We start from the raw sequence: 26,741 nt of genomic DNA, 5'->3' as shown, positions 1-26,741 counted from the left end.
TGGGATGGAGTATTAGAGAAAAGGAAGCATTGGCAGGTGTAATTTCTCAGGTGAGGAGGGAAGGGTAGCGATAATTGGAATGGGATGCTTGTCCCTGGGAGCAGGCAATGCATGGCTAAGGGTGACTAAGCATCAATTAAAGGCTGGGTGTGAAGGCCAGAGGGCAACCTGTAAAGAGACTTATCCTCCTGGAGGGTAGACAAGTTGAGGATCAGGCCCAGGCCTTCATTATAAGAGCAGCAGAGTGTTCCAGAAGAAGTTGAATCCTCAAAACCTTCACACCCACTATGCCAGGGTCAGATCCCTAATTAGGATGGATGGGACTCCTCAGGGCAACCCAGGTGGTGCAGTGTGGCAAAGCATCTGCCTGCCAATGCAAGAGATGCTGGAGACTTGGGTTCGATCCCTGGGTTGGGAAGATCCCTTGGAGGAAGAAATGACAATCAACTCCAGTATTCTTGCCTGGAGAGTCCCATGGACCGAGGAGCCTGGTGGGCTACAGTTCACATGGTCGCAAAGAGTACGCACACACAGGACTCGTCAGAGTTCAGCGTCTCCCTCTGTCCAGTCCCAGCTCCCTTGCTCCCTTAGATTCGTTTTTGTGGCTGGTGAAGTGAAGTGGTTCATCTTAGGTCAGTCACCTGGACCCAGAGAGACACCGGTCAGTAAGAACAGCATACCAGACCCATAGCTGCGGATGGAGTGAGGAATGTGAGACAAGGCCATGATGCCAGGGCAGTAGCAGTGGCTGTTGTGTGTCCCATTAACCTTCCTTCCCCTTGTCATTTTTTCTCAGGAAAAGGAGCCCAACCAACGGTTCCCAGAGAGTGTGAACTTAGTGCATGAAGCTAGTGCGTCCAGGGCTCCAGCAGGTGGACTGTCGTGGATGCTGTGGTGAGCTGCCAAGATCCTGCTTCAGGACAGGGGCTCTCGACTTCTCAGACTCGTGGAGTGTCGGCTATGTCATTCCGTTCTGGACATTACCCTCAGCCTCAGGAAGCGTCTTTGGCCAAGCTTAAACACCCTCAACCTGGTAGGTGTCTGGATAGTGCCAAGGTATAAAAGTCCAGTCCCTTTGCCTGCATTTGGACCATCTCTGAAGGTTCATCTTAGCCCCAGAGCTTCCTGTGGTGTCAACAGCTGCTTTCCTTATAACTGCCTTGTAGTTCAGTTTTCCCTCTGTCCAGTCTTGCTTTCCTGGGCTTCTTTTCTACCTCTCCCCACCTGGTGTTCCCAAGAACACCCCCAGATATGATTCTGTCTCGATGTCTGTTCTCCAGGGAACCAGACCATGTGTACATCAAGATCCGGGCTTGTGTTCCCTCCTCTTCTCTCAGCTTAGTCTCCAGACCCAAGGTTTCTGCTCCCCAAAAGGGCACTGCTCGCCATCCCGACTCCTTGAGAATGATACTGTGACTCTGTGCCTCTCTCCTGCCACCTCTCTCTCTGGGCCCATTCCCACCACCCATCTTGGCTGCTTTTCAGAATACCAAGGCTCCAGCCTCTCCTTCCTGAGCAGCTGCAGAATGAGTCCTGGTCTCGTAATAATTGGTGCTTTCTAACTGTGGTACTGGAGAAGACTCTTGAGAGTCCCTTAGACTCTTGAGAGTCTCTTTAGAGTCCCTCAAACCCGTCAATCCTAAAGGAAGTCAACCTTGAATATTCATTGGAAGGACTGATGCTGAAGCTGAAACTCCAATAGTTTGGCTACCCAATGAGAAGAGCTGACTCATTGGAAAAGATCCTGATGCTGGGAAAGACTGAAGGTGGGAGGAAAAGTGGATGACAGAGGATGAGATGGTTGGTTGGCATCACCAACTCAATGGACATGAGTTTGAGCAAGCTCCAGGAGATAGTGAAGGACAGGGAGGCCTGGTGTGCCGCAGTCCATGGGGTTGCAAAGAGTTGGACAGGACTGAGTGACTGAGCAACAACAACTTGCAGGAAGGACAGGAGACAAGAGGAGACATGACCTTGGTGATGCAAGGAAGAGGCTTGGTGAAGACATCATGGGGACTGCCCTTCCTGTAACTTAGGAATCCTTTGCTCCAAAGCCACACTACTTTGGGAATGACAAGAAAGCAGAAGAAAGGTGTGAGAGTTGGTATTGGTGTCACTTCCCTTTCCAGACACCTGGGTTGATGGGTGGGTCATGCCAGGAGGGCTTTGTCCATGGGTTTCATTGTCTTCTATAGGCACCCAGAGTCCACTCTGAGCTGCAGAATTAGTGGCTGGGCCATCAGACCACAGTTAAAAATCTTTGAAGCATTTGGCTTTGGTTCAGCCCCGAGCGTGGTTTTCTAAAGGACAGTCTGCTACTGCCTTTTTTCCAAGCCTCCTCTGTTTTGTGGACCTTTAAATCACATGTTTTCAATTCATTTACATGGAACTCATCAAAGCACCATTTTGTTAGATGGGTTTGATGTCCAAGCAGCCCTTCTAAACTGTCTTGGTTTTGCTCCTTGACTAGATGAGGCTTTACTAATAATGAAAGGACTGCTTGGTGCTCTTATAAAGGAGTTCAGATTCTTCTCTCTGTGCAGACTGTCCAATGTCCTGGTGAGATTTTGCAGTTGGCAAAAGAGATTGTCTCTTAGGCTTAATAATTTCCATGCTTATCCTTTCATGAGAAGGAATTCCATTTTGGAAGAAAATGACTTTTTTTTTTTCTTTTTGGTAGCTTTAAGAGGCCGTCTTATGAAAAGACAGCAAAGGCAACAAATTATTTCTCCAACTTGTGGCTTTGCTGCAAAGGCCTCTGGGAAACTCTTTTCTGCGTGCCTCGCTGTCGAGCTGACCACATCCTGCAGCTTTGCAGGCACAGCTAGACCCGAGGCAGCCAGGGGCAGGTCATCAAGTTGCTTCTCACTGAAACACACAGTCTGTCTTAGCCACCAGGGGAGGACAGGTCAGAGCCGCTGTGACTGTTACCAGGCTGACCCAAAGCGGGGAGGAATTTACTGAGCATCTTCCCACTTGTCCCCTTGACTGAGCCTCCCTGGAACACCTCCAGGTAGGCATCCTTGTGCCAACTGACAAAGAAGACAAGAGTTGCAAAGTTCTGCTGATGACCCCGAGGTGGCCTTTCTTCCTCCTACAAGCATCTTGATGGCTGAATGGTCACTGCCATTGCCTCGGAGAGCTGAGACCACTGTGAATGGAAATGGTGTGAATGCAACAAAAAGGACTTGGAGCCCGGCTTCATGTGGCTTCCAAACTTGCTGCACTACAGATATGTGAGGACATTGTCCAGGGCAAAGGGCTTTGAACTTGAGCTGGGTTGCTGGCCTGGCAGGGTGTGCACTGGGCAGACCACTCTGAGCTGTGGTTTTTCTGCCTGTGATGTTGGGCTGATGGGAGACCAGTGAGCAAAGACACGTGGTATACTCAGCCCCACGCCAGCCATGCAGGGCAGAGTTCTGCTTTTCATTAGCACCAGGGGTAGGAGTCCAGCTTTGCTCCTTCTTCCCTGGATGGTGGCCACTGGGATCCAAGCAGACCACAGCTGTCTCAGAGTATTTTATGCAAGTGAGGGCATTTAGTCCAACCATGCGGAGAGGTGGCGTGGAAATAGGTAGATTGGAGTGGCTGCACTGTGGGGACTTCAGTAGAAGGCAATGTGACCCTTTCTGCACTTGACCCTGGAAGACAGGAGCTGGAGGTCCTGGGGATATATGGGCTCTAGTTGGAGGTGGGTGAGCTGAACTAGTCTCTGGGTGGTGGAGACAACACAGAACTCGATCGCGGTTACTTCTGTAGCTCTGCCATGTGGGGTGTGTGTGCGCAAATGCTCACACAAGCAGAAGAGAGGTGGAGTCCAGTCTTGTGTTAGCAGGACCCTACGGAACTGGTCTTTCTTCCCCATCTCTTTGCTTTCTTTCTTTCTTACCTTGTAGTCTGTGCACAATTTATACCTTTCCTACATGAAAAATCACCAAAAACTGAAATAAAACTTGGTGGCTCAGACGGTGAAGAGTCTCTCTACAATGTGGGAGACCTGGGTTCGATCTCTGGGTTGGGAAGATCCCCTGTAGAAGGAAATGGCAATCCACTCCAGGACTATTGCCTGGAAAATCCCATGGACAGAGGAGCCTGGTAGGCTACAGCCCATGGGGTTGCAAATAGTCGGACACGACTGAGCGACTTCACTTTCACTTTTAGCTTCAATTTGGCTGGAAAAAGGCACCTGGCTGGAAAGAAACACAGCCCACTTATGTGCAGAACTCAGAGGGCTGAGGCCGGAGAGACACCTTTGTGACTGGCCCCATCCCCCGTGGGCATCAGTGAGGAAACTGAGGCATGCAGAGGGTAAGGAGACCACTGACAGTCTCACGGCTTGTTGGCAGTAAAGATGGGATCTGAACCCAGAATTTTTTCAGAGTATTTTTTTGAAATTCCACTTTATATACCTGTGTTCTAAGTCATTTGAACCATGCCCAACTCTTTGGAACCCTATGGATGATCGGCCTCCAGGCTCCTCTGTCCAAGGGATTCTCCAGGCAAAGATACTGGAGTGGGATGCCATGCCCTCCTGCAGGGGACCTTCTGGATGCATGGATCGAAACTGTGTCTCCTGTGGCGCCTGCATTGCAGGTGGATTCTTTATCACTGAGCCGCCGGACAAGTCCTTTATATTCCTACACCCCAAATTAACTGTTTGCTTTTTTTCATATTTATTTATTTTTCTATGTGTACAGTTGAATGAGTCTGCCAGTAATATATGAGTGCACTAGTGCACTTTAAAACTTTAAGAACTGATTAGATAAATCTCTAGCTATCTCCCACAACCACTATTCCTGCTGCGGCTGCTGAGTCACTTCAGTCGTGTCCGACTCTGCGCGACCCCATAGACGGCAGCCCACCAGGCTCCCCTGTGCCGGGGATTCTCCAGGCAAGACCACTGGAGTGGGTTGCCATTGCCTTCTCCTATTCAGGTCCATTTCCTTTCCCACAGAAGTAGCTATTATTATAAGTTTGATGTCCTTCCTTCCAAGCCACAAAGATTATACACACACATACACACACACACAATATTTCAAATTGTTTTTGTGATCAAGCCTTTACATATTTACATAATAGTATCATGATACATGGGCTTTCCTGGTAGCTCAAATGGTAAAGAATCTGCCTGCAATGCAAGAAGTTTGATCCCTGGGTCAGGAGATCCCCTGGAGAAGGAAGTGGCAGCTCACTCCAGTATTCTCACCTGGAGAATCCCATGGACAGAGGAGCCTGGCGGGCGACAGTCCATGGAGTCACAAAGAGTCAGACACGACTTCAGTTTCACTTTTCATCATGTATCGATGTATTGTACAAGACCATCAGGAACCCATTTTCATTTCCCCTCCTGATGTGTTTTGGGGATCTGTTCATCTTGATTCAGGTTCATTTTCCTCCTGGATGAGCAGACTACTTCTCACTCTCCTGTCACTTCTCAGTTGCCCACACACTCCTGGGCTGTGATCAAGCTCCATGGCTTGCTGTTCCAAGAATTTCTGAGCAATAAACTGAAAACCAGAAGGATTCCTGTGGCTTGTTCCTGCCCAGGTCTTGAAAATACAGGAGGACCCTACGTGAGTCAAGTTACCATTCTATACCTCACATACCTTATCTGTTGTAGACAACTTGCCAAAGAATTGTGTGCATAAATGTGAAGTCCTACCATAGCCTTCGCTGTCCACACCCCTAAGGGTATAAGGATGAAAGCGCTTGTGTCCACTGTGAGGCTTGCTTGGGGTGGAGGAACTTGGCCCCATCTCTTCATGTGTTGCTGTATCTTTGTGTGTAAGTGTTGCCACGGGAATGCTCTCTGTACCATCTCAGGGGGAACTTCCCTGGTAGCTCAGTTGGTAAGAGAATCCGCCTGCAATGCAGCAGGCCTGGCTTAGGAAGATCTCCTGGAGAAGGGAACGGCTTCCCACTCCAGTGTTCTGGCCTGCAGAATTCCGTGGACTGTATAGGACACATCCCAAGACACAGTGGATCTATCATGGGAAAGTTACCCAAAGAGTGGAGGAGGGGTCCCCCTGAAGGATAAGGTCATTCCCTCTGTTTCCTTGGGAACAGGTGGATCTCAGATGGAAAGGGCCCAAGGCAGATAGTGACCATAGAGAGGTTGAGATATTTCGGTAGCAGCTCACCAAATAGTGAATCCCTCCACAAGGGGAAAGCTGCAAGTGAGTGCTGACTTTTCTAAGATTACAGAGAAAGCTTGAGAAAAGCCCTGAAGTCAAAGTCAGGGCTTGGTCTGCTGTCTGTGCCATTATGAAAGAGAACTGAGTGAGGAAATTTTGGCTTGAGGCTTGACTCAGCGGAATGCTGATGGTGCAATTTCAGGCTAACAGCAGGTGAAAGAAAACGAACTCTGTGGGAGTATCTGTGAAAACCCTCATGTGGGTGGTGACATGTGAGTTGAGTTTTGAAGTATGAATAGGAGTTTGCCAGATGAGGTAGGGTCAAAGCCATTCTAGGCAGGAGTCTGTGGTCAACTGGGGAAGGTTCAGGGCATGGGAGAGCTTCCCAGGTGGCAGAGTGGTAAAGAATCCACCTACCAGTGCAGCAGACGTGGGTTCGATCCCTGGGTCAAGAAGGCTCACTGGAGAAGGAGACGGCAGCCCACTCCCATTCCATGGAATTGCCTGGAAAATTCCATAGACAGAGGAGCCTGACGGGCTACAGTTCATGGGATCACAAAGAACTGGACGCGACTGAGCACACAGCGCGCCACCAAGGGATGGGAAATGGTCCAGTGTGTACGAAAGATGGGAAGGACGTGGGGAGACTAGAAAGACGGCGCGGGTGTGACTACATCCTGAGTGCTGCAGGGAAGCATAACAGAATCAGGAGCAGGGAGAGTACAGAGTGAGGTGGTTTTTTTTTTTTTTTTTTTTTTCGCTCAGGAAGGTCACCAGAAAGCCACAGGGGGAGGATGGAACGCAGTTCAAGGCAGAGGGGCCAGGGAATGTTGCAATGGTGCTGGTGAAAAAGATGCCAGTTGTGGGGGCCTGAGAATAGAGGATGGAACATTTGAATGGGAACACGATGGCAAGGCTGGATAGGAAGGGAAACCTAAAGGCTATGGAGCATGTTTTACATGCATTATCTTGTAAATTTTCATCATAGCCCTGTGATAAGGTCTTATTGCCCCTGTTTTACAGTTAAAACAACAGACACTACACAGGTGAGTGCCAAGCTCCCAGAAGTTCTGGAAGTCTGAGGGAGTCCAGAGTAAGAACTGTGTCCTCTACTTCGTGGTTAAGGGAGGAAACAGCTCAGCAGTCCTGAAGACTGGGGTTTCATACCAGGGGACCTGGATGAACAATGATATTGGCAGATATCCCCATTGCTTATCAATATCCAGTTTTCTTTCCTGTGGTGAATTGTGGCCATGTGACTCGTTCTGGCCAATGAATTGTGAGCGAATCTGACATATGTCACTCCTGGGCTGGAGTATTTAAATAGTTAGCGAGACACTCTCCAGCTTAACACTTCTGCACTGGTGATCTGGAAAACACCTTGCGTGCAAACTCCATTAATTTGGAGACCTGAGTGATGATAACGGGCAAAGCTACCTGCCTACTTATGTTGCCATGGAGCGTAAGTGAGGTGTGACTCCTTGCTTGACGTCACGGATATTTAGAGTTTTACTGCAGCACAGCCTATCCTATACTAACTGAAAAGGTGATGCTCTTCCTTGAGTAAAGGAGCAGGCTGAGAGCAAGGGTGGGAAAGATGACATTTCTGGATTTGGGAAGGACTGAGCTATGGCAGAACATTATAGTAAAAGGAAGTCGGGCTTTGGGGGCTCACAGATGTGGGTTCAATGTCGCCCCAGGCACCTGCCATCTGAGAGGTTGCAGGCAAAGTCTCCCAGCCTTTCTGATGTTGGTTTCATCATATGTGAAATAGGAGTTGTGATCACCACCTCACTGACCCATTAGAATGACTTCAGCTAAAACATGCAGAACACCCAGCATGGAGCCTAGTCCTCAGGCAAGTTGAAAGTGTTAGTCATTCAGTTCTGTCTAACTCTTTGCAACCACACGGACTGGAGCCCACCAGGCTCCTCTGTCTGTGGAATTCTCTAGGTGATTATACTGGAGTGGGTCGCCATTCCTTTCTCCAGGGCATCTTCCTGATCCAGGGGTTGAACCTGGGTCTCCTGCATTGTAGGCAGATTCTTTATTGTCTGAACCACCAGGGAAGCCAAGTCCTTAGGAAGCACTCTGCAAACTATGGCCTTTACCCCAGGAAGATTTTCAGAAGGAAATTTGTGATTTAAGCTTTGTGGGATCAGACATATTTCGCTTAAATTTCTCTGGTACTGAGAGTGGTGTTAGGTGTTAAAGGCACTGCAATTATTTGCTTTATTTGCCTATTTCCTCTCGTAACCAGACTGGGAACTCTTTGATGGGAAGGACCTATGTGTTCATTCATCTGTGTGTTTCTTCCTTGCCCAGTAGATATCAGATCTTAGGAAATTTTCCTTGAAAGAATGAGTCATCCCTGGCTTTAGAAATAGCCAGATCTGGAAGCCATTTCTCTCTGACACATCGATACCAAGCCCAGCCTTGGTTTTCCAGGAGACCCGCACCCCAACCCCTCCCAGCTAGCAGGTCTCTATTCCGACCTCTGACATTCCTCCAAGGACCCTTCAGGCCCTGCGTCCAGGTGCTTAGGAAGCCTACCACACCAGAGCCATATCTTTCATCCATCTTGCCCCCAAGCTGAATAGCATCTTAGATGACCCCAATATCAGACTCTACCTGCACACGGCTGGGTGCAGACCTTGGCAGGAGTGGACTGGCAGGTGATTTCTCTCCTTCCCAGGCAGACGAGTATGGAGCAAGTCTGTTTATCAGGCAACGCCTTATTGTAGCCAGAGGTGGTGGCTTAACAGTGGCAGAAACGCCTGCATTGCTTCACAAGCTGCAAGTTACTAAGATGTGCCCTTGGCCTCAGCGGGCAGATAAACACCTGCATTGGAGAAGGAGCCCTTGATCATGGGCTGATAAACACAGGAAAGGATTAAAAAAAAAAATCCCAACAACAACAAGAAGCTGAGCGACCCACTGTCGGAGGCTTTTTCATGTACACATGGGCGTGTTACTTGTCTTCGCCAACACACGGGGTGATGCAAAAGGTCTGGTTTTAATTTAATTTGATGGTCACGCAATCATGGAACGAGCATGTCAGAGCTGGAAGGGACTTTGGGGATTGTCTCCTTGAACCCTTTAATCTTCCAGGTGAGGACATTCAGGGCCACAGAGCTGTAGTGACTTGTTCAGGATCATATAGCAATGTTCTGGCAGAGCTGGAACGAAAGCCTGGGTCTCTAGACCCCCAGGCCTTCCCCCTTTCCACCAAATGGGATTGCTTCACAGGCTGCCACCTGACTCTTCAGGTGCATCCTGCGGGCTGTGCTTTGGCGCCCAAACAGTCCTTTTTAACAATGCCAGAGTCAGACAGCCCTCCCCCTCCCTAGTACCCTGCTGTTGGAATTGACCAGTTAGCTCAGGGCAATAAGGTCTGATGTTTCAGAGTCTAATCATTCCAAACCTTGTTATTTCATATTTGAAAGAGGTCCCACTTGGAGAGGTGACTTGCTTCAGTGATACAAGTAGGGAAGATGAAACATGTGGGTCTAAAATTCTCAGCATCCTGACTTCAGTCCATTCCTTTTAAAGAGTGGGTTAAAACCACTATTTATGGTTTGGGTGAGGCTATGTGGTGTGGGTGAGGTGTGTGGAAAGCCACCTGGACTCTGCAACTTTCCTCTGTGGCCTTCTTTTGCGGAAAAATATCCCATATGTTACCTTAAGGATATAAATGGAGTTTGGCAGCCTTTGCAGAATTGAAAATAGGCACTCAATAAACCAATAAATGATAGATGAATGAATCCTTAGTGGCTTCATTCATGTAAAACTTGCTTTCTAGGTTTGATCTGTGAATAAATAAGACAGTGTAGATTTTAGTTTAAAATAATTTCTAGGTGAAAATGATAGAGCCATTATCAGCAACAACAAGCTTACAGCATCTCAAGAACCATGCACGTAATTGGTACACCCCTGGCTCATATAAAGTCAAAATTAGATTAAAAAATCTGAAGATATTTATGAAATAGCTACTTACAATAATACAGTAGAGATATATTTCCTTTTTAACATTTTTTTAAAAAACCTCACAGACCTTTATTTCATTCTTTTATCTTTTGGCTGTATCGTGCAGCATGTGGGATCTTAATTCCCTGATCAGGGATGGAACCCATGCCCTCTGCACTGACATCATGGAATCTTAACCACTGGACCACCAGGGAAGTCTCTAGAGATATATTTCTAATGAAAAGTACTAGTCCTTCTTTTGCCACTGTAATGCTTTTCTCCTGAGTAAATCACTTTTAATTCTGTTACAGTTTCCGCTTGTTTCCTGTGTCTATATAATATACACACATGTGCTGAACACGTTAATAATGTTATTTTTGATTGATCGAGTTTCAGTTCAGTTCAGTCACTCAGTCGTGTCCGACTCTTTGCGACCCCATGAATCGCAGCACGCCATGCCTCCTGTCCATCACCAACTCCCGAATTCACTCAGATTCACTCAGTTCACATCCATCGAGTCAGTGATACCATCCAGCCATCTAATCCTCTGTCGTCCCCTTCTCCTCCTGCTCCCAATCCCTCCCAGCATCAGAATCTTTTCCAATGAGTCAACTCTTCACATGAGGTGGCAAAAGTGCTGGAGTTTCAGCTTTAGCATCATTCCTTCCAAAGAAATCCCAGGGCTGATCTCCCTCAAAATGGACTGGTTGGATCTCCTTGCAGTCCAAGGGATTCTCAAGAGTCTTCTCCAACACCACAGTTCAAAAGCATCAATTCTTCGGTGCTCGGGTTTCTTCACAGTCCAACTCTCACATCCATACATGACCACAGGAAAAACCATAGCCTTGACTAGACGGACCTTTGTTGGCAAAGTAATGTCTCTGCTTTTGAATATGCTATTTAGGTTGGTCATAACTTTCCTTCCAAGGAGTAAGCGTCTTTTAATTTCATGGCTGCAGTCACCATCTGCAGTGATTTTGGAGCCCCCCAAAATAAGGTCTGACACTGTTTCCACTGTTTCCCCATCTATTTCCCATGAAGTGATGAGACCAGATGCCATGATCTTCGTTTTCTGAATGTTGACCTTTAAGCCAACTTTTTCACTCTCCTCTTTCACTTTCATCAAGAGGCTTTTTAGTTCCTCTTCACCTTCTGCCATAAGGGTGGTGTTATCTGCATATCTGAGGTTATTGATATTTCTCCTGGAAATCTTGATTCCAGCTTGGGTTTCTTCCAGTCCAGCGTTTCTCATGATGTACTCTGCATAGAAGTTAAATAAGCAGGGTGACAATATACAGCCTTGACCCATTCCTTTTCCTATTTGGAACCAGTCTGTTGTTCCATGCCCAGTTCTAACTGTTGCTTCCTGACCTGCATACAGATTTCTCAAGAGGCAGGTCAGGTGGTCTGATATTCCCATCTCTCTCAGAATCTTCCACAGTTTCTTGTGATCCACACAGTCAAAGGCTTTGGCATAGTCAATAAAGCAGAAATAGATGTTTTTCTGGAACTCTCTTGCTTTTTCCATGATCCAGTGGATGTTGGCAATTTGATCTCTGGTTCCTCTGCCTTTTCTAAAACCAGCTTGAACATCAGGAAGTTCACGGTTCATGTATTGCTGAAGCCTGGCTTGGAGAATTTTGAGCATTACTTTACTAGCATGTGAGATGAGTGCAATTGTGAGGTAGTTTGAGCATTCTTTGGCATTGCCTTTCTTTGGGATTGGAATGAAAACCAACCTTTTCCAGTCCTGCGGCCACTGCTGAGTTTTCCAAATTTGCTGGCATATTGAGTGCAGCACTTTCACAGCATCATCTTTCAGGAGTTGAAATAGCTCCACTGGAATTCCATCACCTCCACTAGCTTTGTTTGTAGTGATGCTTTCTAAGGCCCACTTGACCTCACATTCCAGGATGTCTGGCTCTAGATGAGTGATCACACCATTGTGATTATCCGGGTCATGAAGATCTTTTTTGTACAGTTCTTCTGTGTATTCTTGCCGCTTCTTCTTAATATCTTCTGCTTCTGTTAGGTCCATACCATTTCTGTCCTTTATCAAGCCCATCTTTGCATGAAATGTTCCCTTGGTATCTCTAATTTTCTTGAAGAGATCTCTAGTCTTTCCCATTCTGTTTTTTTCCTCTATTTCTTTGCATTGATCACTGAAGAAGACTTTCTGATCTCTTCTTGCTATTCTTTGGAACTCTGCATTCAGATGCTTATATCTTTCCTTTTCTCCTTTGCTTTTCACTTCTCTTCTTTTCTCAGCTATTAGTAAGGCCTCCCCAGACAGCCATTTTGCTTTTTTGCATTTCTTTTCCATGGAGATGGTCTTGATCCCTGTTTCCTGTACAATGTCATGAACCTCATTCCATAGTTCATCAGGCACTTTATCTATCAGATTTAGGCCCTTAAATCTATTTCGCACTTCCGCTGTATAATCATAAGGGATTTGATTGAGGTTATACCCGAATGGTCTAGCGGTTTCCCCTACTTTCTCTAATTTAAGCCTGAATTGGTAATAAGGAGTTCATGATCTGAGCCACAGTCAGCTCCTGGTCTTGTTTTTGCTGACAGTATAGAGCTTCTCCATCTTTGGCTGCAAAGAATATAATCAATGTGATTTTGATGTTGACCATCTGTTGATGTCCATGTGTAGAGTCTTCTCTTGTGTTGTTGGAAGAGGGTGTTTGCTATGACCAGTGCATTTTCTTGGCAAAACTTTATTAGTCTTTGCCCTGCTTCATTTCACATTCCAAGGCCAAATTTGCCTGTTACTCCAGGTGTTTCTTGACTTCCTACTTTTGCATTCCAGTCCCCTATAATGAAAAGGACATCTTTTTTGGATGTTAGTTCTAAAAGTTCTTGTAGGTCTTCATAGAACTGTTCAACTTCACTTCTTCAGCATTAGTGGTTGGGGCATAGACTTGGATAACTGTGATATTGAATGGTTTGCCTTGGAGATGAACAGAGATCATTCTGTCATTTTTGAGATTGCATCCAAGTACTGCATTTCAGACTCTTTTGTTGACCATGATGGCTACTCCATTTCTTCTAAAAGATTCCTGCCCGCAGTAATAGATATAATGGTCATCTGAGTTAAATTCACCCATTTTAGTTTGCTGATTCCTAGAATGTCGATGTTCACTCTTGCCATCTCCTGTTTGACCACTTCCAATTTGCCTTGATTCATGGACCTGACGTTCCAGGTTCCTATGCAATATTGCTCTTTACAGCATTGGATCTTGCTTCTATCACCAGTCACATCCACATCTGGGTATTGTTTTTGCTTTGGCTCCATCCCTTCATTCTTTCTGGAGTTATTTCTCCACTGATCTCCAGTAGCATATTGGGCACCTACTGACCTGGGGAGTTCCTCTTTCAGTATCCTATCATTTTGCCTTTTCATACTGTTCATGGGGTTCTCAAGACAAGAATTCTGAAGCGGTTTGCCATTCCCTTCTCCAGTGGACCACTTTCTGTCAGAGGCGGCTGCGACTGGTGCACTAGGTGTGGCGGAGAGGAGCTACCCCATGTCCGAGGTCAGGGGCAGAAGCCGGGAGGACCCCACGCGCAAAGGGCAGCGGCCAAGAGGAGTTACCCCACGTCCGAGGTCGGGGGCAGCGGCCGAGAGTGCCGGGCTGTGACGTTGCAGGAACAGCTGAGAGGAGCCACCCCGCATCCGAGGCCAGGGGCGGCAGCCGGGAGGAGCGACCCCAGGTCCAAGGAGCGGTGGCTGCGCCGGCCAGGAGGGCCTAGAGGAGCCATCCCACGTTGAAGGTCAGGAAGGGCGGCGGTGAGGAGATACCCCTCATCCAAGGTAAGGAGCAGCGGCTGCGCCTTGCTGAAGCAACCGTGAAGAGATACCCCACGCCCAAGGTAAGAGAAACCCAAGTAAGATGGTAGGTGTTGCAAGAGGGCATCAGAGGGCAGTCACACTGAAACCATACTCACAGAAAACTAGTCAATCTAATCACACTAGGACCACAGGCTTGTCTAACTCAGTGATCAATTTTAGATATTTGTATATCAGGGCCTTCCCATAACAAATGAATTGGTTCATTTGGACCGTTACCCACATCTCTGCCCCCAGTTCATTTTACACACACACAGACAACCTGTTCGTCTCTTTATTAGTTTAAATCATACATGTATGCATTTTGTATCCCATCAGTGGTGAACAGTAACCTTTGACTCAAGTCTTATGAAATGAGTGTATGACTCTCCAACCCTTCTTATCACCTTCTCTCCCACTTCGCCTCTTCTGCTTCTCATTTTTAGCAACCATACTTTCACTTTTAAGCGTTAAGATGGATAACATTTATGTTTTGTTTTGTTTTACAGTCTACCAAACTTCATCTGTAGGTTGATTCCAGAAGTGGAACATCCATGAAGCAAATCATGTTTACTTTACTGGGACTGTAAATATCATTCACCTCACAGCTGAGAGCACTAGGATTATTACTGTGATTACTGCTTATTTTCTTTCTTTTTTATTTTTTTAAGGTTCTAATGGGATCCTTCACTTTTTTGCATCGTAGAGAATTTGCCTGCAAGGCTGGAGACCCAGGTTCCATTCCCTGAGTCAGGAAGATCCCCTGGAAAAGGCAAATGATAACCCACTACAATATACTTACTTGGAAAATCCCATGGACAGGCCATGGGCTACCATCCAAGCAGTCAGAGAGAGTAAGACATGACTAGCTACTAACTCTTTTGAGGTATTTCAACAATCGAAGTGACTTAGCACATAACACACATGACTCTCCTCCACTTTGCTCTCATATTTCATCTCATTGCTTTTTCTGTTCTGCATTCTAGATTTCCTTAATGCTGCTGCTGCTGCTGCTAAGCCGCTTCAGTCGTGTCCGACTCTGTGTGACCCCATAGACGGCAGCCCACCAGGCTCCCCCATCCCTGGGATTCTCCAGGCAAGAACACCAGAGTGGGTTGCCATTTCCTTCTCCAATGCATGAAAGTGAAAAGTGAAAGTGAAGTCACTCAGTCGTATCTGACTCTTGGCGACCCCATGGACTGCAGCCTACCAGGCTCCTTTATCCATGGGATTTTCCAGGCAAGAGTACTGGAGTGGGGTGCCATTGCCTTCTACCTCGAACATTTTGTTGAATTTTATTTTATTTTATTTTTGATATCACATATTTAATTTCCCAGAACTCTTTCCTTCTCTATGATTGTTCCTCTTAACATAGCATCTTGTTCTTTTCTTGTGGATGGAATATGCTCTTGTGTATCTCAGAGAAGACAAGCTTATTTTTTCTAGATGATCTTTGTTTCCTCCAAAACAAAGATCCTTTTAAAAAAAAATTCAGTCTCTCTTTTTTGTTTGATTTCCCTAAAATGTCTCATGATCCTTGATTAATCATATAAGCGTAGAAAAAGAGATACTAGAAAAGCAACTGGGGACTCAATGTATTTGGACAAAACTGGCTGACAGGCTTTCATCTGGGGTGAGAGGTCAGAGTGCTGAATATTAATGGAGGGGGTTCCCACTCCCCAATCTAGAGGTCTTTGCTCTTTAGCACTGGTGCTTACCAGTCTTAGTTCTTCCCACTTAATTTCTTTAAAGAGAGTTTATCTGGTTAAAAAAAAAATGAGAGTAGTTGTCAACCACTTGTTTCTCTGTGTGTAAGGATGGGCACGTGCAGAGTTTAATTCATCCTCTGCTTTCAACTCCACTTCTCACTCCTGCTTTTTCGTACATGATGTTTCTGATCCTGAGCCCATCTGAAGCTCCTAAGTTCATCTTCCCCCTCCTTTGCCAAAGGCCCTTGCACGAGTGTTCGGGAGTGTGATTTCTTTGCTTCCGAATCTTTTGTCACTCCTCTCTCTCCTTCTGTCTTGTGGAAATTGGCTTCTCTCTCTGCTGATGTTCTACTTCCAATCCTTGTGGGTTTCTGGTATTTTTAAAAAGAACTTTACCTTCATTTTAGCAATCGCAGAGAGGGGTGTCCAGCAAAGATTTTAGGCAGAGAACAGTAAGCCTATGGAAGGTGTAGCAGGGGAAGGATAGGAAATGGCCAGCAGAGATGAGGAAGTGTGTCATAGTAGCTTGGAGATGATGGTTAAGCAGAAAGTAAGGGAAGGTAAGACTTGAGAAAGAGGCTGGGGCTGTGTTAAAAGTCTCCCATTGACAATCTAAAGGCTTCTCTGCTCAGCACCAGGGCTACGTTCTGTCTGTGTGTTGGTGGTGGTGGGGGAAGAAGCTATGTCGTGTGTGTGTGTATATGTCTCCATCTAGTTCACGCTTGCACCCCTTGAGACTGACTTTTTTTTAATAAGGAGAGTCTTCTCTTGGACTCCCTATCCTGAATAGGCTCTGGATTTTTTTTTTTTTCCCCCCCCATGCTCTCTATATCTCTTCCAAGGCTCTGAAAGACCAAGATCCAGTTGTTTGGCCAGGTATACCAGATGTCCTCAAGGCAACAGGTTTTCTTTCTCTAACTCCCACTTACAGTTTGACCTAATTTCCTATTATCTCGCTGGATGTTTAAGACATTTGAGATGTGTACATTTGACCTGGAGTTCTTCATGGTTTCCAGCATACCTGGCTGGCTCTCTTACCGGCCTGGAGCTCTACCACTGGCTGGCTCTCTGACTGTGACAAGGCCTTCTGTCCATTCTAACCTATCATGAAGATTGAAAGATGCTAACAGAGATGATATTCTGGCACTAATGCCGCTCTGGGTCAGGAAGATCCCCTGGAGAAGGGGATGGCAACCCGCTCCATGTTCTTGCCTGGAGAATCCCACGGAGAGTGGTGCAGTGGTGTAGAGGGGGGCTACAGTCCGTGGGGTCGCAAAGAGTCAGACACGACTGAGCACGCAGGCACTTGTGTGATGGTTTGGAGTTTAAACAACTCCTTTATATCCAGGGTCATTTAGAACTCAGAATAGGGGGAAAATTATTGCCCTCATTTTTACAGCCAGATGTCTGAGCCACAGGAGAAGTAAATAACCCAAGATCACCCAGTTAGGCGCAGCACTGGAGTTGGAAACTGGTTTTTTGAATTCTATTTGCTTTTCTTTTCACTCTTAGCAGGTCCTTCCTCACCAGAAACCACAAACCGCTAAGCCAACGGGATCGATTAGTTTGGTCCCAGTGAAGGATGTAAGTGGGATGGGTGGGGCCATGCTCTGGGATCCCAGAGACTGACCCTGGTTTGAATACTCAAAGCTCTGTTTTATGTCACCTCTCCCGGCCTGAGATCAGCTCAGGAGGACGGCGCGCATGGCGCCACGGATGGGCTACATCCTTCCCTCTCAGTCAAGGCCTGGGCTCACGGCTCACCGCTCGAGATGAAAGCTTGGCTCCTCGTCACAGATATCCAGTTACAGATGACTAGAAGGAGGCTTTAGACCTCGGGATCTCTCTCCAACTGTCTTCTCTAGGTGAAAAGGATGGTCCCGGGGATTATGATGACTCAGTGCAAAAGGATGGCAACTCTATACACAGAGACGCCTTAATACACGGAGAATTTCAGACTGAGGCAGGAGAATTCGGGTCTTCATCAGTCTATAGGAGACCAATTCTGTTACTGACACAGAGCAAGTCGCCATGCTGTTAAGACTTAATTTGCTCTTCTCACGTCAAAGCAGCAAGGGGCGGCAATGGCCTATCCGGTAACTTTCAGAAATTATTAATGAAAGGACAAATTCCCCACAAGGCCATCCAGAGAAGGGGGGCAGAAACAAGGGGAGCAAAGGGAAGAAAGAAAGAATGGGGGCATGAACACAGAACCAATAGACCTGGCGCTTGACACTAAAGGCTTAACATCAAATGCAGCCAGAAATCCATTTCCACAGTTTTATTGGCCATTCCGGACGCCTCATTTCAAAGGAAGAGATTTGAATTCAGAGACATAACGCTCCCTTTGTTCTCTTGCCCTCCAGCCTTTGGTGCCAGTGTGGACTGCACCAGGGGGAGAGAGCGAGATCAAAACCCCTCTCCGCTCGGCTACCTGCCCCCAGAGCTGGCCCTTGGCATGCTTAATGAAATCAGCTTTGCGATAGATTGACAATGCCCTGTCAATTATCATCATTTATCTTGGCAAGCAGAGCATCTGAACACTTAAAAGAGCCAGGGGTTCAGCGGGCCCAGAAAAACCAGAATAAAATTATACTGCATGGTAATCAGAGCAAGAATTGCTCACATAAAATTTTACTTTAACTGTCAGAAGGACCGAGAGGATTTTACGTCTCGTTTTCTGCCCATGGGGTGTTTGCAGTTCCATGTGGGGGTCACTCCCCCCAACCCTGATGTGACAGGGGGCTCGCAGGGGCCTGCGCTGGCAGAGGAGGTCCGTCAGCCTGCGTGTGCTCACTGGTGTCTGACTCTTTGTGGACTGTAGCCCGCCAGGCTCCTTGGTCTGTGGAATTCTCCAGGCCAGAATACTGGAGAGGATTGCCATTTCCTCTTCCGGGGCATCTTCCCAACCCAGGGATCCATTCTGCAACTCCTGCATCTCCCGCACTGACAGGCAGATTCCTTATCTTGGGACCACCTGGGAAGCCCTGGTAGTGGAGGGGGGCCACCCAACACGTAGGGATGGTTTGGGGTGTGTTGGGGACGTCAGGATGGGGGTGCAGTGACCTGTGCCATCGCAGGAAGTACAGGATTTGAGGGGTATCTGGCTCAGATGGTAAAGAACCTGCCTGCCAATGCAGGAGACAAAGAGATGAGGGTTTGATCCCTGGGTTGGGAAGATCCCCTGGAGAAGGGAATGGCAACCCACTCCAGTACTCTTGCCTGGAAAATCCCATGGACAGAGGGGCCTGGTGGGCTACAGTCCATGGGGTCGCAGAGTTGGACACGACTGGACAACTTTCACTGACTCCCCCACTTCCTGATGATGTGAGCCTGGATCAGTTGTCCCCCCAGGCAGGGCCTCGATTGTCTTCTAGAGAAACGGAGCCAATAGAGACCATCTCCCTTCTGACGCCACCAAGACAGACTCATTTTCTTCTTTCTTGCTTAGTGTTATGAAGCTGCTTTCTAGTGGGGTAGATGCCTATGCAGAGAATCCCCCCAGGCCTCCCCAATCTGCTTAATGTGAGAGCAGCTAGAGCATTCCTGGGACAATGGGAAGGGTGAGCACAAGGTCCTGCTGATGGCAGCAAGGGTGGCTGAGCCAGGGGTCTCCCTGCTTCACTGCCCCTCACGCCTGCACAGTGACATCTGTCCAGGAAGCTTCTGGCAGGACCAGCGACCCTGACGGCTGGGGGGCTGCTGACCGAGGGCCTTGGGACCCAGGGGAGCCTGGATTTAGGACAGGAGGACCTTGTGAACGAGAGCCCAGGACCAAGGCAGCCATCACCCTCAGAAACCTGGCTACAAGGGCAGAGATGGAATCTGACGGAGGCCAGAGGGTGCCCAGGATGGTTGTAGATGGGGTCCTTTCCTCCCTGGAGCCCGAAATATCTGCTCTTCTACCTCGTAACTCCTCACACCTTTCCTGGAGAGAAGGAAAGGGGGAAATGTCTGATTGGACTGGGGACTTCTCCAAAGGAGCCAGTTTAGATCAGACAGCCCTGAGTCATCAGCAATGGATAGCTTTCTGTGGTTGGCAGGAAGGATGCTCAAGGGCTCTCAGTCCCCTCTGCACTGGGACTTGACCCTTGAGCACATGGATACCGGCCACCTCGTTCTTGTTCTGCTGCTGCAACCTCTCGGGAGCGTTTCGGTAAATGACATGAAAATAAAACCCACCTGCAGCAAATCAGGAAAAGCGGCCCTCCCCACCCTCCCTAAGCGGCCGTGTCAGGGGACATTGACTGAGCTGCCAGTAGCCTGGTTTTTGGTCAGACACAGCCTGTGCAGAGGCACTGGCATCTGGTACTTGGTCCCTGGTCCCGGGAGGATGGGAAAGGTATGCACATTCCAGGGGCCTGGCCCCAGGGAGGTGGGGCACGGGGTCACAGCAGAGGCTGGGAAGGGCATCGGGGAGGGCCTATGGAGGGGACCCACTCCGCACAAGACCTTGACCTTGGTTGACAAGCACAGTGCCGTCACTCTATGGTGCTGGGGAGACGTTTTTCACCCACAGCCACACTAAGCAAGTGGGCGGCCGGATGAGCTGGCTCTTTTCAGCCTCCCAGGGGCGTCTCTTGCATCTCTTGTTCCTCCCCATGCACACCCCGCCAACCCCGTGCCCCAGCCCCTCAGTTTCCAGGGCTCTGGGCCAGTTTACTGCAAGACTTCGCTCTGGGCAGCTGTGACCAGCTGTTTAGGAAAAGGGCTTTAGGAGGCCAGCACGTTGGCCTCCCCAGGCTTACAGGATTTCTTTGCTTCTGCTTCTGGCAGTGAGAGATCCTGGCAGCTGACGCTGGACCACAGGCTGGTGGGGGTGGGGTGGGGGTGGGGGCTCAGATTTATTCTGTTCCCGGCTGGAGCCCATGAGATGGGCTGGGGCCTGGGCTTGGGGCCCCTAAAGGAGGCTTCTCCATACTAATCACTATAAAGACCACCCCTAGCTGATGGGGCTGCTGTAACGGCTAACGGAGATGCTGTTTGATGAGAGTGGGACGCCACCCCTGAGACAGAGATGACATGGCTCAGAGACGTTGAGCTCCTCGTCCACAGTCACACAGCACTGCAGAAGCCAGTTCTGGCCAGCAGGCAGCTCTGTCCACCCCACGCTTCCTCCTTCTTTCCTTTTCCCTTACTTTTCAGCCCTCTGACAAGAAACAGCTCGCTCCCTGGGACCTTTCTAATAACATTTCCTTTCTCTAATTCATACATCACACATGTACTCCATAAATTAGAAAAGAAAAAACAGAGTCATACTGCCGGTAGGAATGAATGAAGCTATTGTAACATGACATGAATAGGAAGCAAAATCTCAAGCTTCATTTTTCTTTCCGAGGGTGGTGGTGGGGACACTAAATCTCCCAGGAGCAAGCAGGGCCCATTATGTCTCCGGGGGGTGGGGGGGCGAGGGAGGCAGACGCCCGAGTGGGTAGAGTGCCCTTTGAGAGGGCGGAATGGGAGTGTCGAGGTTTGTAATCATGCTCCCCAGAGACCGTGCGGGCCGGCTGCAGAACAAGGGCCTTCTGTGTGGGGTCAGGCGCTGGGGGGGCGTGGGGGGTGGGTGGTGTTGGCCTCTCCCTGGCTGACCACAGATGGGGCTTTGGGGCAAGAGCTGGGCTCAAGTGTTTCCCATGCTCATCTTCCCCGCCTTGCTCCCTCCTTCCTTTTCTCCATCACTCCTTCCTTTTCCTTCCCCTCCGCCTCCCCCTCCCCCACCCCTTTTTTTTTCTCCTGCCACCTGCCATTCCCCAGACCTGGCCGAGTTGTTCTGGTCGTCCTTGCCCATCTGATGATGCTCTGAGATGCTGGGTCATTGCCCAAGCTGCTCCTTCTGCTTGGAAGGACCCCATGCCCTCCCCCCTCCCCTGCCTGTCTGAAGCCCTGTCCTCTCCCAATGCCCTCTAAACCCCCTGCCGCCCCCCACTCCCTGGGATCTGTCTTAACCTCTTCCTCCTGGGTCCTTCACAGGCGAGAGACTCAGCCAGTGCCCACCGGGCGAGGCAGGAGCCACATGGATATTTTCTGACGTGACCTTCCCCACCACCTCTCCTGGCGGCTCGGTGCTGGGGTAAGAACAGTTTGTGAGCTTCATCGGCTGCATGCTTGTTGCTGATGGAAACTTCTCCTGGAATGGGTGGCTGCTAGCCCCATCTTTCAGGCAGAGAGACCGAGGTGCAGAGCTGCAGAGGAATCGAACAGGGGGGTAGATTGTCAGTGGGTGGTGGAGGTGGAATTTGAACCCACACATGTCAAATTCTGGCACCCCTGCCTCTCCCTCCTCTCCCCACTGCCCCAACCAGGGACTGGGCATCTCTGTGTCCTGATCAACTCTCTATTTCACCCCTTCCGTGGGTCTCATTTCCAGGTTATTTGTGGATATCTGGAAGTGGGGTTGAGTGGAAAGATGGTATAATTTGCAGTCCTATAGTATTTATCTCAGCTTTGTCTGAACTTGTGTTACTAGAAAGTCCTCATAGAGCACTGCCAAGGGTCATGCCCTGATCTAAGAGCTTTACCTACGCAGGCACACCACGCTGCCTATGAGGTGTCACCCTATGACCTTTCTCCATGGGGAAACCAAGGCAAAGAGAGGTTGTGTCACTTGCCCAGGCTCACACAGCACGCCCTGGCAGAGTGAGGCTTCACTCTTAGGTGGCCTGGCTACAGCGTCCGTGCTTTTAACCTTTTAGCTGCCTTTAGCCTGAGACTATAGGATGGCACTAAGAAACAGGCAGGGGAGGTGCAAGATGCAGAGATGTGCTCCATGTGAGAACGGGCGGCTTCTGCATATGATGGCCTGTTTTCTCACTGCAGTGGGAGTTCCTGCAACACTGTGGGGTCTGCCTCCCTGTTGTTCCTCGCACGAGTCTGGGTGTGAAATTGTTCAGGGCGACGTTGTGCCCTGTCGCCTGCTGCAGTCAGGGGCAGCGTGTGTCATTTTGGGGGCTCCAGGCAGGACTTCTGTCTTTTCAGTGTGTTCACAGGGCACTTGGAAGCTGGGTCTGCTCTGGGGTTGATGGAGCAATTTGACCCAAGGTGTTCTATTTTGATGCTCTCAAGATAGAACAAAACAAAAACCTTCATAGTAAAGAAAATAACCCCAAAGGCAAAACTGATTATGAATTGTGTTTGAAGCTTCCCAGTTACATCTACAGTATCATTTCCCTATTTAGTAAAACCCTTTCGCCTCCTCTCAGAGGTTTCCATCCTCCCTCTACATGAGGGAGGTTTCTCTGTGTTGTTCAGCACGCTACCATGGCTGACACAGTTTATATTTTCCTAATAAACAACACTGCACTGGAAATTGTGGGGCATAAATCTTCGCCTTTGGGATCATCAAAAGACAGCGCCCCTTGACGGACTTACTATTTCAAAGGAAATTCCATCAGTTTGAAAGATATATCTCTGAGGCCTGGCGACTGATTCCAATTCAGCCGAGCCAAACCTTTTGAGAAAAGAGAACCAGCACAGGTTAAGTACCCACAAGATCGGTGTTGTATCGCGTTTAGTTTGACTGTTAGCCCTGAGAGGTACGCCTACGTATTCCCATTATATGGATGAGGAAGCTGAGGCCCAGAGGAAATCCAACATTTCCAGGGCTGCACAGCCAGGAGTGGGCTGAGTCTAGGTCTGTCGGTTTGGGGAGGGACACTATCAGTGTCACACTTGACAGTACATGTTGGGGTTCCTTTGGCACCCAGGTTCCCCTGTCTCTCAGGCACTTGTCTCTCTGGTATTTCTCAACTCTGAGGAGGAGCTGTGGGCACAATGATGGGGGTCCCCCAGAGTGCAAAGACTTTCTCCAGATGCAGTAATATGTGACTTCTTATTTTCCTGTCTATTCTATGAAAATATTTACTTTGTGATTCCATACCAAATGAAGAGCACCCTGCCATGGGAACCATCAAACCATGCTTTCCTTGAAGCCCTCACTAATGAGGGCTTGTGTCTTCCACTTTTAAAATCTCATTTTCTGTGCGTGAGGTTCCTGGAGAATGCTCCCGTCACTTCCTCTGCACTGCATCTCCACCTAACAAAATCACGTCCAACCTCCAAAACTCATTTTATCCTCCCCCAAGAAGTCACTACAGCTGGCACCCGACTCTCTTGATGGGAGAAATAGTTTCTTTCCAATGATGGTCACTAACACCTTTTTCAGTTCAGTTCAGTTCAGTCGCTCAGTCATGTCAGACTCTTTGTGACCCCATGAATCCCAGCACGCCAGGCCTCCCTGTCCATCACCAACTCCCGGAGTTCACCCAAACTCATGTCCATCGAGTTGGTGATGCCATCCAGCTATCTCATCCTCTGTCGTCCCCTTCTCCTCCTGCCCTCAGTCCCTCCCAGCATCACGGTCTTTTCCAATGAGTCAACACTTTGCATGAAGTGGCCCAAGTGTATTAGAGTTTCAGCCTCAGCATCAGTCCTTCCAATGAACACCCAGGACTGGTCTCCTTTAGGATCGACTGGTTTGAGCTCCTTGCAGTCCAAGGGACTTGCAAGAGTCTTCTTCAGCACCACAGTTCAAAAGCATCAATTCTTTGGCACTCAGCTTTCTTCACAGTCCAACACCCTTTTAGTTAGCTGGAATTCATTTTTTAAAAAAATCTAATCATTCATTCATCCAATAAGTGCCTGCTCAGCATCTACTGTGTACTAGATCTTGTATTTGATGCTGCTGCTGCTGCTGCTAAGTCGCTTCAGTCATGTCCAACTCTGTGTGACCCCATAGACGGCAGCCCACCAGGCTCCCCCGTCCCTGGGATTCTCCAGGCAAGAACACTGGAGTGGGTTGCCATTTCCTTCTCCAATGCATGAAAGTGAAAAGTCAAAGTGAAGTCGCTCAGTCATGTCTGACTCCTAGCGACCCCATGGACTGCAGCCTAACAGGCTCTTCCATCCATGGGATTTTCCAGGCAAGAGTACTAGAGTGGGTTGCCATTGCCTTCTCCATGTATTTGATGCTAGAAACATCCAATTAAAGAAAAATAAAAAAGTATGATAAAGACCTAATTTTGATGTTTTTGAGCTATGGTGTTGGACAGTCCCTTGGACTGCAAGGTCAAACCATTCAATCCTAAAGGAAATCAATCCTGAATATTCATTAGAGGACTGATGCTGAAGCTGAAGTTCCAATACTTTGGTTACCTGATGTGAAGAGTCAATTTGTTAGCAAAGACCCTGATGCTGGGAAAGACTGAAGGTAGGATGAGAAGGGGGTGACAGAGGATGAGATGGTTGGATAGCAGTACTGACTCAGTGGACATGAATTTAAGAATCTCCAGGAGATGGTGAAGGATAGGAAAGCCTGACCATGGAGTGGCAAAGAGATGGACACAGCTGAGTGAGTGAACAACAAAAAGACCTAGTTCATGTCCTCAGAGGGCTCAAAGGAGCCAAACATGCAATCCAAACCTGGGAAAGGCAAAACTCTAACAGAACATGGTGCAATGGTTAATTCCTTTTGTGGGGTCTTGGAGAAAGCTTCCCAGAGAAGAGAGCAGTGGAGCTCTCACTGTTGGATGAATTTCAACTTCCAGGCCTTCACTTGTCCTACAAGGCTTTTATGTGAATTAGAAAAAAAAAGTCACCTTTCTTGGACTCTTTAGTTCAGTCAACAACCTGCACAACCTTACTTGGCAACCCTGAAGATCACCTTCTCTCCTCTGTCATGTCTGAGCACATGTTCCAAACTCTTTGTGGTCCTGGCCAGAGAGGCCCACTTGGAACTATGTAGTTGGCTTATGAGTTGGCTTTGTCCACTGAGCTGGTGGCTCCTTGAGGCCAGAGTGTCTTTTGTAACATCAAGCCACACAGGGCACCTCACACAGCAACACTTTCAACATTAAAGAAATATATCCAATGTCAGAGAATTTCAGATAACTTATGCCGGGTCGCGGACCCACTACTTCTGCATCATTTGGGAGAGATTGAAAAAGATACACTTACATAGTTTCACCTTAGAAGATCTGATTCAGTGGGCCTGAGATCAGAAATGAGAATCATATGTTTTTAAATACAGCCAGAGTGTTTCCTATGATAATAATTAATTCTTATGGAACTGTTATCAGTGCCTTCACTGTTCTACTATTTGGATCATCTCATTTCATGCTGTGACAATCATAAGGGGCACATGTGGCCCCAGAATTCTATAGACGAAAAGACAGGCACAGAGCAAGATTCAGGGTCCTGCTTAAGGTCACCCAGCTGCTAAGTGCTCAGACTGTGGCCTGAATCCAGATGATTAGAGCCCAGAGCTCATGCACTTCAGTACCATGTGCCAATACTGGTTCCAAGAGGCAGAATCTGTGACAACACTGGTTCCAGAACCAGAGGCAGAATCTAGAAAATCCAGAAACACTAGATTTAAAGTGGACCTTGAAGGTCACACCCTTCAGACTTCCCATTATAGAGGTGGGAACACTGAGTTCCCAAAGGGCGGTCAGATGTGTTCCAAGTGTCCTGTGAGTCTGCCACAGGACTCAGCCGTGAGCTCCCAGTGGCCACCGTCTAGGGCTCCATCACCAGCTTGCAGTGGTTTATTCTCACCTATGACAGGCCAAGCACTGGCAAAAGCAGCAGCAGCAGCAGCAGCAGCGATAATAATGACGATAATGCCGTCACAGCTGGCCTGGGTTTGTGGTACCTCCTCTGTGTTGCTTACTTTGGGGACATCATCTATATTGAATTCCTAAATGCCCTGCAGACAAATAGCACAGCCTTCCTTTGAGAGACACAGAAAATGGAAAGTCAGTGGTCCTCAACTTGGGGTGGTGATCTTGCCCCCAACAGGACACATACACAGACAGTTTTGGTCAGGAGGTAGAGAGTTCGCCTCCTTCACTTAGTGAGTATCAGCTGGGGATGCTGCTAAGCACCCCAGAGTGCATGGGGCAGCCCATCATGACAAAGCAAAGGCCACCTGGTTTTCCTCCTCACCTGCTCTCCAAAGGTTGGGGGGCACACAGGGGGGTTGCAAAGCCACCCAGTCTCATCTCACAGTCCAGTGCCTCGCCAGGGGCTCTGGCCCATTTCCCCACCTCCTAACATCAGGCTCCCATGTATAAGGTGGGCCAGCGGCGGCCCCCACACTCT

At 48.3% G+C, this 26,741-nt stretch overlaps 1 long non-coding RNA gene across 1 annotated transcript in view; it reads left to right on the top strand.

Annotated features, from left to right (window-relative positions):
* LOC138423489 (uncharacterized) overlaps nt 1–14,521 on the top strand; it is a 44,203-nt gene extending 29,682 nt beyond the window's left edge. The window contains exons 2-3 of the long non-coding RNA XR_011250291.1: nt 797–1,033; nt 13,569–14,521. This is a non-coding gene — a long non-coding RNA (uncharacterized lncRNA). The remainder of the gene's footprint in view (nt 1–796; nt 1,034–13,568) is intronic.
* Nucleotides 14,522–26,741: the final 12,220 nt, after the last annotated feature.

The sequence above is a fragment of the Ovis canadensis genome, chromosome 18 (genome assembly GCF_042477335.2).
Source record: "Ovis canadensis isolate MfBH-ARS-UI-01 breed Bighorn chromosome 18, ARS-UI_OviCan_v2, whole genome shotgun sequence".
Taxonomy (NCBI): Eukaryota; Metazoa; Chordata; class Mammalia; order Artiodactyla; family Bovidae; genus Ovis; species Ovis canadensis.
This window is presented reverse-complemented; position numbering and strand designations above follow the sequence as displayed.